The sequence below is a fragment of the Erpetoichthys calabaricus genome, chromosome 11 (genome assembly GCF_900747795.2).
Source record: "Erpetoichthys calabaricus chromosome 11, fErpCal1.3, whole genome shotgun sequence".
Lineage (NCBI taxonomy): Eukaryota > Metazoa > Chordata > Cladistia > Polypteriformes > Polypteridae > Erpetoichthys > Erpetoichthys calabaricus.
The window spans coordinates 125073867-125085183 of NC_041404.2; positions in this window are offsets into that span (position 1 = coordinate 125073867).

The following is an 11317-nucleotide window of genomic DNA, read 5'->3' on the forward strand; positions in this document are numbered from 1 at the left end:
TAATGGGGATCCCCTTTGTTAGCAGAGGGTTTTAGGGATCCCAACACTTTTTTCAAGTCAAAATGTAAGTGAAGGAATATATGACATTTTGCATTTGAGTGCTGTGGGCTTTGTGTGGTTGTGGAAGCAGCTTTAGGGTGGTCTGTTGCACACAAAACAACACCAAAGTACCTACTTCTTCTCCTTAAAATGACAAGTACCCCATGCAAAAAAGGCAAGCAACACTCATTGCTGGGCTAAAATTTCAACCTTCATTGCTGAAGTGACAATAAGCATTTAGAACAGTAAGAAAGAAACAGCACAACACCATTGTTGTTGTGCAATCCATCGGTATTTTATGTGAGGGGCTCTAATAACCACCACTGCTTGATATCTCTGGCCATAGAGTCAGTGTACCTCTGGAGCTGCAGCTATCCGATATATCCCATTCCTGCACGAGAGTTTAATGAAGTTGCTGGCCATTGGCAAGTAAAAGGGAAATGTCTGTGGAAACTACAGTCAAGGGCTTCCCAAAGATTCTCTACAGCCCACGGTCTCAAACCCACTGCTATTATCTATAATGGTAGTGGGTCATGGTGGGTTGTGAGAGTGTTGTGCAGTGGGTCAATGAACACTCTTGTTCTCCTCCCCACTCAGAAGTGAGGACCCATAAATGTGAAAAATTGGGTTGTGACACCAAGAAGGTGCTCTATAGAGTTTATGGTCAAGAGAGAAAGCAGACCAACCATTCATTCCTCTTGATAGTTGTGACCATAGCATGGGATTTGGGAGGCCTAGAGTAGTCCTGCTGTAGAGTCATGTCTTGTATGAAGTATGAGCTGAGGGCACCTGATGGGTAGCCTTGCTCTAAGGCCAGTAACATGGAGGCTTTCCCTCACTGTCTTGTTCGCTGGCAGTTTCGGCAGTTGTAAAAGTAACAGAAATGATGGTTAAATGTGATGTGTCAGTCTTGCACAAGACTGAACTCTCTTCCATACAGTCTGGACAGTTTAGAGCAGCTTAATCCATGGCAATGCCAGCACATGACATGCTAGGCCTACAGTATATCATGCTAATGGTTCTCTTCCTTGCTTCTGGTGACATTCAAGGCATTATGGAGCACACAGAAGTGTGAGCTAAGCTTTGAAAGAAGGCTTCTTTTAAAAATGGTGGCCTAATCAGGCCTTGTTCCACCTGGGCCTTTTTAAGAAGAAGTGCACCTAATAAGCTTTTGTATGTTTGACAGGTTACAATGCCTCACTGCACAAGGTCAACTGCTTTTTCTGAGAGTGAAAACAAATTGACAACTTTTTTGACACAACACACAAGCTAGAATAGGAGCTTTGCCATTTCAGGACACGTTTAGTTTCTTTTTCCAGTCAGTGTGCTTAAAACCTGTTCAAGTAAAACAAAGGCTTTGTCAATTGAAAGTTTTTTTTACAGATCACTGAGGAAAACATCAGTAATTACAACAAAAGGATGAGATGGGTAAAGAAAAAAGAAAGGTAAGTGAACTGTCTGTAATGTAAACTCCATTTATAGTTTGTTTTATTTTCTCTTTAAATGGAACTATAAATTGGTTAATTCCTAAGGTAAGCTATTTTTATGTGTATATTGAGAGGGCTAAATGAGGCAAAGGAGACCCATAGGAAAGTTGGGGTGCCAACCCAAGTTCCTGCTGTGGTCCAAAAAACTGAATTAAAGTGAGTGTATGGTGGCGCAATAGAAATCAGGCAAAACATGTGCCTTCGTAGCCTCTTCTGCTTTTCTAATAATTCTATTCTCTCGAACAGGTCAGGCAGCTCCATCATTTGGGACTGTGTTCAAGCCCGCACCTGGGGGGGACAACTATGACACTTGTCAGGGGCCCGAGCTAGATAGGGGCCCACCCTTTTTCGAGTGTTTTTTTTTTCTCAAAAGGTCCTTTATTATCAAGAAGGGGCGCGTCGACGTCATACAGCGGTCGCCGGTGGGTACGATCTCGGATCTAGCTGCTTTGAGTTGGAACTCCATTTCCGTCATCCGTCGAACCGTGGGAAAATGCAAGACTGAGAGCTTCAGAGGCATTCTCATAAAGGCTGTCCCGTGTCCGTCATCAAGATAACATACGCAAGTCGGAATGAGTGCCGGTGGTGCAGCAATGTTTATGTTTAGTCTCCACCTTTTGCCTTCGCGAATCGCGGAAGTTATTCATTCAATGCTGGACAGTCGCACTCGCAGTCGTGTGAGTATTAAGAGTTAGGGCCTACTGTTCCGTGCACGCTTAGAGTTAGACTTTACAAAAGCTTATAATTTGGCATTATTTCATTATTATGTGAACAGTGAAGAGAAAACGCACATATTTGAAACGCGAAAGGGGCCCTAACTCTGTCAGCTGCCTGGGGCCCAGAATTTCCTAGGTGCGGGCCTGCTGTGTTCCTTTGACTGAAAAAAACATGTTCCTGGAGCTCTTGGATTTATATTTTCCTGAGAGAAAGAGGCAGGGCTCTTATGACAGTGGGAGGGGCATAGGTGCCCTCAATGGGCAGCTTCTTGGAACTACAGGAGAGAAACAAGATGGCATTGTTACCAGTGGTGTCCCCCCTTGCCCCGATGGGGTATTGCATACCTTATTTGAGCCTAGAAGGTGATCCTCAGACGCCCATACAGTGTACACTGGGGACAAGACAGGAAACAACTATAGACAGGCTGTAATCACAAAGCCCACTCACACATACACCCACAAATGGCTAATTAACATCTTTCTGGATAATAGAGGAAAAGTCACATAAACAAAATGAGAACATGCAAGCTCCACATAGACAACAGCTGAATGTGTAATCTGAACTCCAGACACTAGATGTATGATACAGCAGTGCTCTCCACTACATAATCATGCTGCCTATGCTCAAAGCTATAACATAGTAAAACTTGGTAAATCATTGTACTTTTAAAGCTGTTTATGTTAAATATCAAATCCGTCCAATGTGTTACATTCCATTTTTGATATTAACCATGCTGCTTGATGTTTAACTTTACTTTTTACATCCATTTACAATTTTTCAGCTCATTTATATAGAATCAGTTGACTGATCTGGATCAAGTAAATCCAGCATTTTACTTTGATAGACCTCAGGCAAAGCCTTCGATTAATCAATCAAGCTGCTCTATTGCCCTATTCTTACTCATAATCATGATCTTTGTGGTGGTGACCAAAAGAATGATTGACTGTCTGGTATGGTACAAATGCTCAAAGTGAAACTTCTGCTCTGAGCTGCTGGCTTACCACTCAGTGAGGAACTCAATGATCTGGCTGGACCACTGTGTAGAACACTGCTGCTCTAGATCTGGAACAGCCAACTGAGGTGGACTGAGCATCTAGTAAGAATGATCTACAAAAAGCAAAACCAAGCAGGAGGAGAACCATCATGAAACCAGGACATGATGGAAAGATTAATTGGTTTAGGACTGCCAGTAATTCCACAGATGCAGTTGGTTTCTGCTGCTGGTGTTGTGGAAGTCTGGTTGACCAGCTCAGTCTATTACCAATACAGTCCTCCACAATAGGAAAAGCAAATCAAAAATAAGATAAGCAAGATTGATACAATTAAGTCTTCACTGAAATATGCTCATAGTGCCTGAAATTTTAATTGACTTGGAGATTAAGAGCTGATATGATTGAAGTGTTTAAAATTATGAAAGGAATTAGTACAGTGGATCCAGGCTGTTACTTTAAAATGATTTCAACAGAAGCATGGGGGCACAGTTGAAAATATGTTAAAGGTAAATTTTGCGCAGACGTTAGGAAGTTTTTCTTTACACAGAGAATTACGAACACATGAAATAAACTATCAAGTAGTGTGGTGTACAGTAGGACGCTAGGAACATTCAGAACTTGACTTGAAGTTATTTTGGATGAATTTGGTGGATAGGATTGGCAAGATTTGTTGGGCTGAATGTCCTGTTCTTATCAAATTTTTTCTAATATAATTCTCTAATTGTTGTAAGAGAGAACATGACAAGTTTATAATGTTTATCTGATAGTTCAATTATCTGTAATGGCTTCCTGATTGAGAATATCTAATGTTGTATTTGAGTTTAAATATCTTTTATAAATTAGCATAGTAATTCCTATATCAAACAAAACATGAAAGCTGTTAGAATTTTGTATATAATTCATATTTTCACAAAGATTATTTACATGCTATCATATAGCAATACAGTAGCTACTTGGATTATGCTAGTCATTATGAACTCTGTCGATGTCATGAACTAGGAGTCCTAAAGTACGTAAATCCCAGTAATTTCCAAAAGCATTTACAAAAAGACCCATTAGTGGGGGATTGTCATCATCAAACCCTGGCTAGTAATACAGGCAAGCACTGAATCTTTATAAAATAAAAATGTATTCTTCACAAAAATTATTCCAATCACTATGAAGCTTCATGGAGCACAAAGGCAAAATGGAATTTTCTTAAACACAAGGCAATTCAGCGAGCAATTTCCCAATACAGAATCCAAAGTCGTAATCAAAAGGCAAAAGCAGAAGATCAAGTAATCTGTAAGTCACAAAAAGTACAATAAAGTTCAAATACAAAATATACAAACTGACCACTACCAGACACATCTGAAATGAACTGCTAGGAAGTGTGGAAGACTCTCCTGATTTATAGGGCAGAGGGCAGTGCCTGGTGTTGATTGGCAGGTGGCTCCGCCTTTTGCACTCTCCACCTCCACCCATAAAACATATGCAACATAACACATGCAGCTTACAGGCAAAATCAAAAACAGAATAATTCACATATTCAATGAAAGCAACTCTAAAATAAATAAATGGAACAAAAATGAACACAAAAGACATGAAAGAAGACTATGAACCCTGTCTAGGGGAGGAATCCTGGCTGAAACATAACAGTTAAATTAAGGCTATTGGACAGTAAACATTTAAATTTTCTTGAAAATGAGGTAATCTGTTCTGCATTCTGTTATTTTAAAATCTGAAATTCCTAACAATGACTTTTGGGTTTTGACCAAATCCATGTCTCAAAACTAGAGTTATCAAAGTGGAGTTTGGAATATAATATATAACTAGTATAATACATAATATACATATGTTTAAGATGGCTTAGATCTCCCAACTTCCAGAACTAATTAAACTTGAATTGAGAGTCTCATCATTTCTATCAATAAATTACACTTGGTGGTTTTGCCAATTTTGTTTCAAGCTACAGAGTATGGGTGGGTTGAAGAAGGAGCATAGGAGAAGGGTTGATCCATCGTACCCCAAAAACCATTAGTGAGTGGGGTTTAGAATTACTTCACTCTAACCGTGGGCTCTGCTCCTGGAAAAATCTTGTATATTTTTCATTCCAAAGTACATTTTTAAAAATTAATAATGCTTTTAATACATTTCTTAGGTTAGAAGGAGCTGGTACTTAAAGTGGTAATTTTTTTTGCATTTCTTTTTCTTTTGACTGAGTCTTATTCTCTTAGCAAATTGTGATAATTCATTGTACCTTAGAGTTTTTAGGTGAGGAAGACAGACATTTCAAGATAAGGTAGTCATACGCACTGTGACTGTCAGTAGGGAACTAGAGCGAAGCAGCAAGAATTGTAGGGGTACCAATCCGGTAGGCTTGTTTAATCATCCAGATGAAAAATCCAAAAGGGTGCACAAAGGCACAACAAAAAGGACGCTGACCACAAAATCAGCACACACAGAGTTCTCTGCTATTAGTTCTTGGGTCTCACAATGGAGCTCGTTCATTATCGACTGCTCATCATGAATGAGGTGCTACCTTTTAGGGCCATTCCTTTTTATAGCATTGTGACTGGAAGGAGGTGGTGCCTGATCTGGGCATTACGGTTGGAGTTGTTCTTCTCGGGGCTGTAGGGGAAGCAAAAGAAACTGTTAGCAACAGTGCCCCCTCTCGTCTTGGAGTGGTATTGCTTCTTTAAGCCCAGAAAATTACACATATCATAGTACTGGAGAATGGAGGCATGTTTCTTGTGGATTAGCACATGAAAGTAAGACATTCAGTGTTTTTCTACATGTGCCAATATTAGAAGCCTATCTGAATGTGCTAATATAATTCAAAGAGATAAAATGCATATAAAATAGGAAATAAATGCATAATAAGGTTGGTTAGTTTTAGTAAAAACACCTTGGGCCTAATGTATTAAACTTGCTTATGCTTGGAAATGTACATAAGCCATTTCTTACACAAAAGTTGGGATTTATGAAATACAAACTTGGCACAAGCATTGGATTAAAATTACAGAACGTTTCAACCAATGTAAGTAGGCACAGACCTTTTTGGTGCTGGCAGTTTTAGCAACTCCAGGTAGCTTATGTAATGAAGTGAACAGAAAAATCACATTTTATTATGCATTTCAATAACGTGTCAGTCACATCCATTGATCCATCCATTTTCTAAACATGGTTGTTCCTGAAAAGTGACAGTGAACCTGAAAAGGAACAGAGATGGCGTGATGGTCTCTGTAATGTAGGCTGCACTTCAGCACACAACTTCAAGAGGATGGCCCTAGGACATCTAATTTGGGTTAGTCAGTCAGCATCACAAAAGAGGACACATGCACCATTAATGATATTTAAATGATGGAAAACATTATGCTTTTAAGTTTGTTTGTCTATGTATCTTAATTGTGTCAAAATTTTAAGAAGTTACTAAATGTATGCATAACAAAACATTTGGGTACTTCCTGGTTAACACAGACAACTGATTTGAAAGTTGGAGTGTTATTTTGTGTTATTTATTCTCTTCATCAAAGAGACAGATGTCACGTTTTTGTTTTTAAAATATTTTCTCACTGTGGGATGTGTGTTTGTACAGAAAGGCATAAGCGTTGGGCATACGATATTACTGTTTCAATTGCTCATTGCTGATTGTTGGGGATCTGTTTGCTAACAGATTGTCTTTGGGGTGTGTTAAAGAGAAAAATACTGTAGACAATATATACAAGTTGAAATACCCTCTCTCAAGCTAACTCTGAAACAGTGAACTAAATTTCTTTACCTGTTTTAAGAATTGGTGCATGCAAGTGAGAGTTGTTTTGGGCAGGACAGACTATTGTATTCGTTGATCCATCGTCTAGACCCACTTATCCAGGGCACGGAATAGCTGCAGTCCGTTCTAGCAAGCAATGGACACAGGCAACTCCTAAACAGGGAGCCAACACATTGCAGGGTGCGCGCACACACACACACACACACACACACACACACACACACACATACATCAATGGATGATTTAACATCGGCAGTTCACCTAACCTTCATGTCTTAAGAATAAGAAACTAGAGCAAACCCACATGGACCCAAATGCAAACTCCACAAAGGACTCCTTACTATGAGACAGCAGCACTACCACTGCGTCACCGTGTAGCTAATTCACTGATTAACATATTTACATTAACTGTGGCCTTGAAAAATTGAAGAAAAAATACTTTTTATTTGAGATTTATTTTAGTAACATAGTGCATCTGTTGGGGTGGCAGTCCCCCAGGCCATTTCTTAAATTCTGCCAAATATCAGTAATACCTCAAACTCACCTTTACTAAAGTTTCATTTTCTGTGTTCTTCCATGGTTTAAAAGTACAGACATCATTCAGGAACACCTCCAAATTTATATGGTAATTAGATCATGAATATTCAAAAATGCTGTTTTTTAAGCCATACATGGTTACTGGTGGAAGATGACAGGGAGCAATTAAAAGTGTGTGCACACGTACATAGTTTTACATTGATTTCAGAATTATAAAGGAACTTGGTATGGAACTTGATGCACATATGGTTTTATAAACCAGTTTTTTTGTGGGTATGTAATTTTTGCCTTTTTAGGGTATGCTAAATTTTACAATGGAATCTAAGTAAGGTTTTGTACATGAGGTTCCTAGTCTTTACATTTAGGGTCTGTTCATTCTCTAGCTTAGGAAGCTCAAGTTTAGTCATCCTGCTCTAGTAAGAAAGTGGATTTCTGCTAATGATGGATTTTGGAGAGCATATTTCTTTTTGAACATAGCTTTTAACACAACTTAAATGTAACTTTTAAGGATTTAATTTCCATCAATATTTTTACAATCTGGACTCACTGACTTTTACTGAATATAACTGGGCAAAACAGAATCACTCCAGGTACAAAAGAAAATCTGACAAGTTTACACATCAGAAATCTTTTGAGCTCAATAAGAGGCCACAAAACAGGAAATAGAAGTTCATAGCAGAAATGGTGGTCAATGTTTTTGCGGACAGGAATAAAGATGAAAAGGTTTTCCAGTAACACACTGCACTTTGCCATCACACTTAGACCTCAAAAGGTATTTCAGTAAAGTGCTGGACTTTTTTAGAACACTCTTATGCTACCTCAGATATATTGAATTTTTGGCTGACAACATGGAAACATCAATATAAAATCACAGAGCAAGGCAATGAGGCTTACATGTCACTAGAATAGTTTATTTATTTAGCGGACTAGATCAGTATGCATTTATGTTTGTCCACAGGAAAGCTAATCAACGTATGCTTTACTGACTTGAATTGACAAACATCATCCAGGGGTCTTTTTAGTTCTCATTAAATCAATGTGTCACCACACAAGTTCTACATCACCATCTTGGAAGACATTTCTCTTGGGGATAGCAATTGACATAATTTTGGTCAATTTCTAACAATGAGCAGTGATCAGCACTGATCATCTCTTCACAAAACCCAAATCAAGTCAAGAACTACAGTAGTCTGGGCGGTGCACCAATGCAGGACACTGTTGGAACCAATAATAATAATAATAATAATTCTTTGAATTTATATTGCGCTTTTCTCACTACTCAAAGCACTCAGCAATTGCAGGTTAAGGGCCTTGCTTAAGGGCCCAACAGAGCAGACTCCCTTTTGGCATTTACAAGATTCGAACCAGCAACCTGTCAGTGCAGATCCCTAGCCTCAGAGCCACTAAGCCACTCTGACCTATAGGAGTAGAAAAGAGGATGAAAGGTGATTCATTTCATTAAGTCACATCTCCACTGCTGGCCAGTCTGTTGACCGTGCCCTATAAACTATTGTGTTCACCTATTTTGCGTGTTGTCATGTCATGAGTACACCCCTATTGTGCTCTTCTACTCAGCATTAATCTCAACAGACTGCCCTTGACTAAATTGCGTGCTCATACATTAACCTAGCATTTATTTTAATCTTGGTCAAAAGAACCGTTGCCGATGGTGTCTTTCCCCTCCATGTCTCATGCTGACCTAACCATAGACGCTGTTCCCAGAGAAACACCACCCCAGAATCTCCTGCCAAACACCCCCCTTGAAAGGTAACAACATCTCATCTTCTAGGCATGCTATCCTGAATTATAGGACCACCCACCTTTTCATAGGCATGACCCTGAGCATGCTGGGTTGCACAGCTGTATGGAAGCACTTGCTTCCAATATACTTTTACTCAAATCCTTGCATATTTTGGATAGAAACTCTCCATCCTGAATATACTAAAGCCACAAAATGTTTGGAATGATACTCTTTACACAGTAGCTGAACCTGATCTCAATTGTGGGCAGATTTATGAGGCCAGAGACATGTCCTTATTACACAAGCGAATTTCACATGGTGAATTTTTTACAGAGGTGTACTAATTATTAAATTACAGCTTGGCAAAGTCAGGCGTCTTCTGGTCCAGTGCTCACTGGCCTATTATTGCAATTGTATGGCAGCATAATTACAATTACTAGCTGAATATAATTCAGAACAGATCTTTTTGTTCAATGAGTCAGTCATGCAAGACAAAAAGAAACTCATACTCCAATTCGCAGCCCAGAATACACAATAAACAGGCAGCAAACTGCCAGCTCCCAGCACTGAACTGGTAATGTGGCATTTTTGTTTTTGTTTCATGCGTGCCTTCTTTTCATGCACTGTTCTTTTCACTTTGCAGTTATGCTCTAATTGTCCTCTTAGGTAGATGCAATGCTTTATTTGATTGCTTTTATTTTGTAATGGTAGTTGTTTTGCACGCACTTGGCCAGATTGCCTACAGAGAATGGCAGGCTGTGTGGCCACCAAGTGGTTGAGGCTTTAACTGCAGGCAACATTGTGGCAGGTTCAATCCTTGCCATGTGACCCTAAGAAAATTGCCCCATCTGCCAAAGCTTCAAAATTAAAAGAATATGGAAATCATTGTAAAATATATTTAGGATTTTTAAGTCGCTTCAAAGAAATGCTAAATACTGCAGATTTACTACAGTATATGAATCAGATTGCAACCTTCAGAGATTTAATGAGCTGGCCTGGGCACTGCCTGTGTGGAGTCTTCATATGTGTGGATGGGGCACCAGTCCGTTAGAAGGCATTTTCTTAATCTAATACCTAGGATTAACCTAATATGCAAATAAAATAAAAACATCCATCCATCCATTATCCATCCATCCATCCATTATCCAACCCAGTATATCCTAACTACAGGGTCACGGGGGAAACATCTACTTCAAAATATTCATCACATGCAGGTAGAAAAAGACATGTACTTTGATATCTTTAAATAGGTGGGGCATTGTGGCACAGTGGTTAGCGTGGTGCTTTGCCATCCTGGTTTTCACATCCCCACCTGGTCATTGTGTGGGCATTCTGTGGGTACTTTAGTTTCTTTCCACATCCCTCTCTTGTATAAGTTAGCCCAACTGTAAATTGATCCAAGTGAGTGAGTGAGTGTTCTGTGATGGTCAACGCCCTTTATTGTGTTGGACTGGCACTGCTGGGCTCCATCTCCCTATAATGGAAGAAACTTGTACAGAAAAGAATTGATTTGTCTTTTTCAGCTTTGATTAGCTGAGGATATAAAACATTCTGTGTGCTCCCAGTTTCTGTGAGCCTGGCAGCTTCTCTTCACATCTTCTGATTATTGTAACGATATGAGACCAAGCATTGGATATGTAGGAGGATGAGTGTAAGTGAAACCTTCTGTCTTGTACTCTATGCGCCTTTTTGTGTAACCTACAGTCTCGCTTGCCTTTAAAATGCTTCTCTGCTGAAATACAGCTATAAATTAATCATCAGTTTTATCCCATTGTGCCCCAAGTGCTGCTCCTCTTTTTAAATCAATGTAGGGCATGATTCAGAGACTAGCTCTGACAGCCAGCCTCATGACAATAAGAAATAATCTTTTATCACTAAAAGCAATAAAATAACAATTTGAATGACTGTGTTTTACCAGTTTATCTTTTTCGCTCTTTAATTACAACCCTCTGTGGCTCCCTCCTCTTGCCATGGGATCTGCAGATTGACCCCTCATTGTAGTGACAGCTGTGAATTATATAACACCAAGCACACGTTATAAATCCCTTCGATC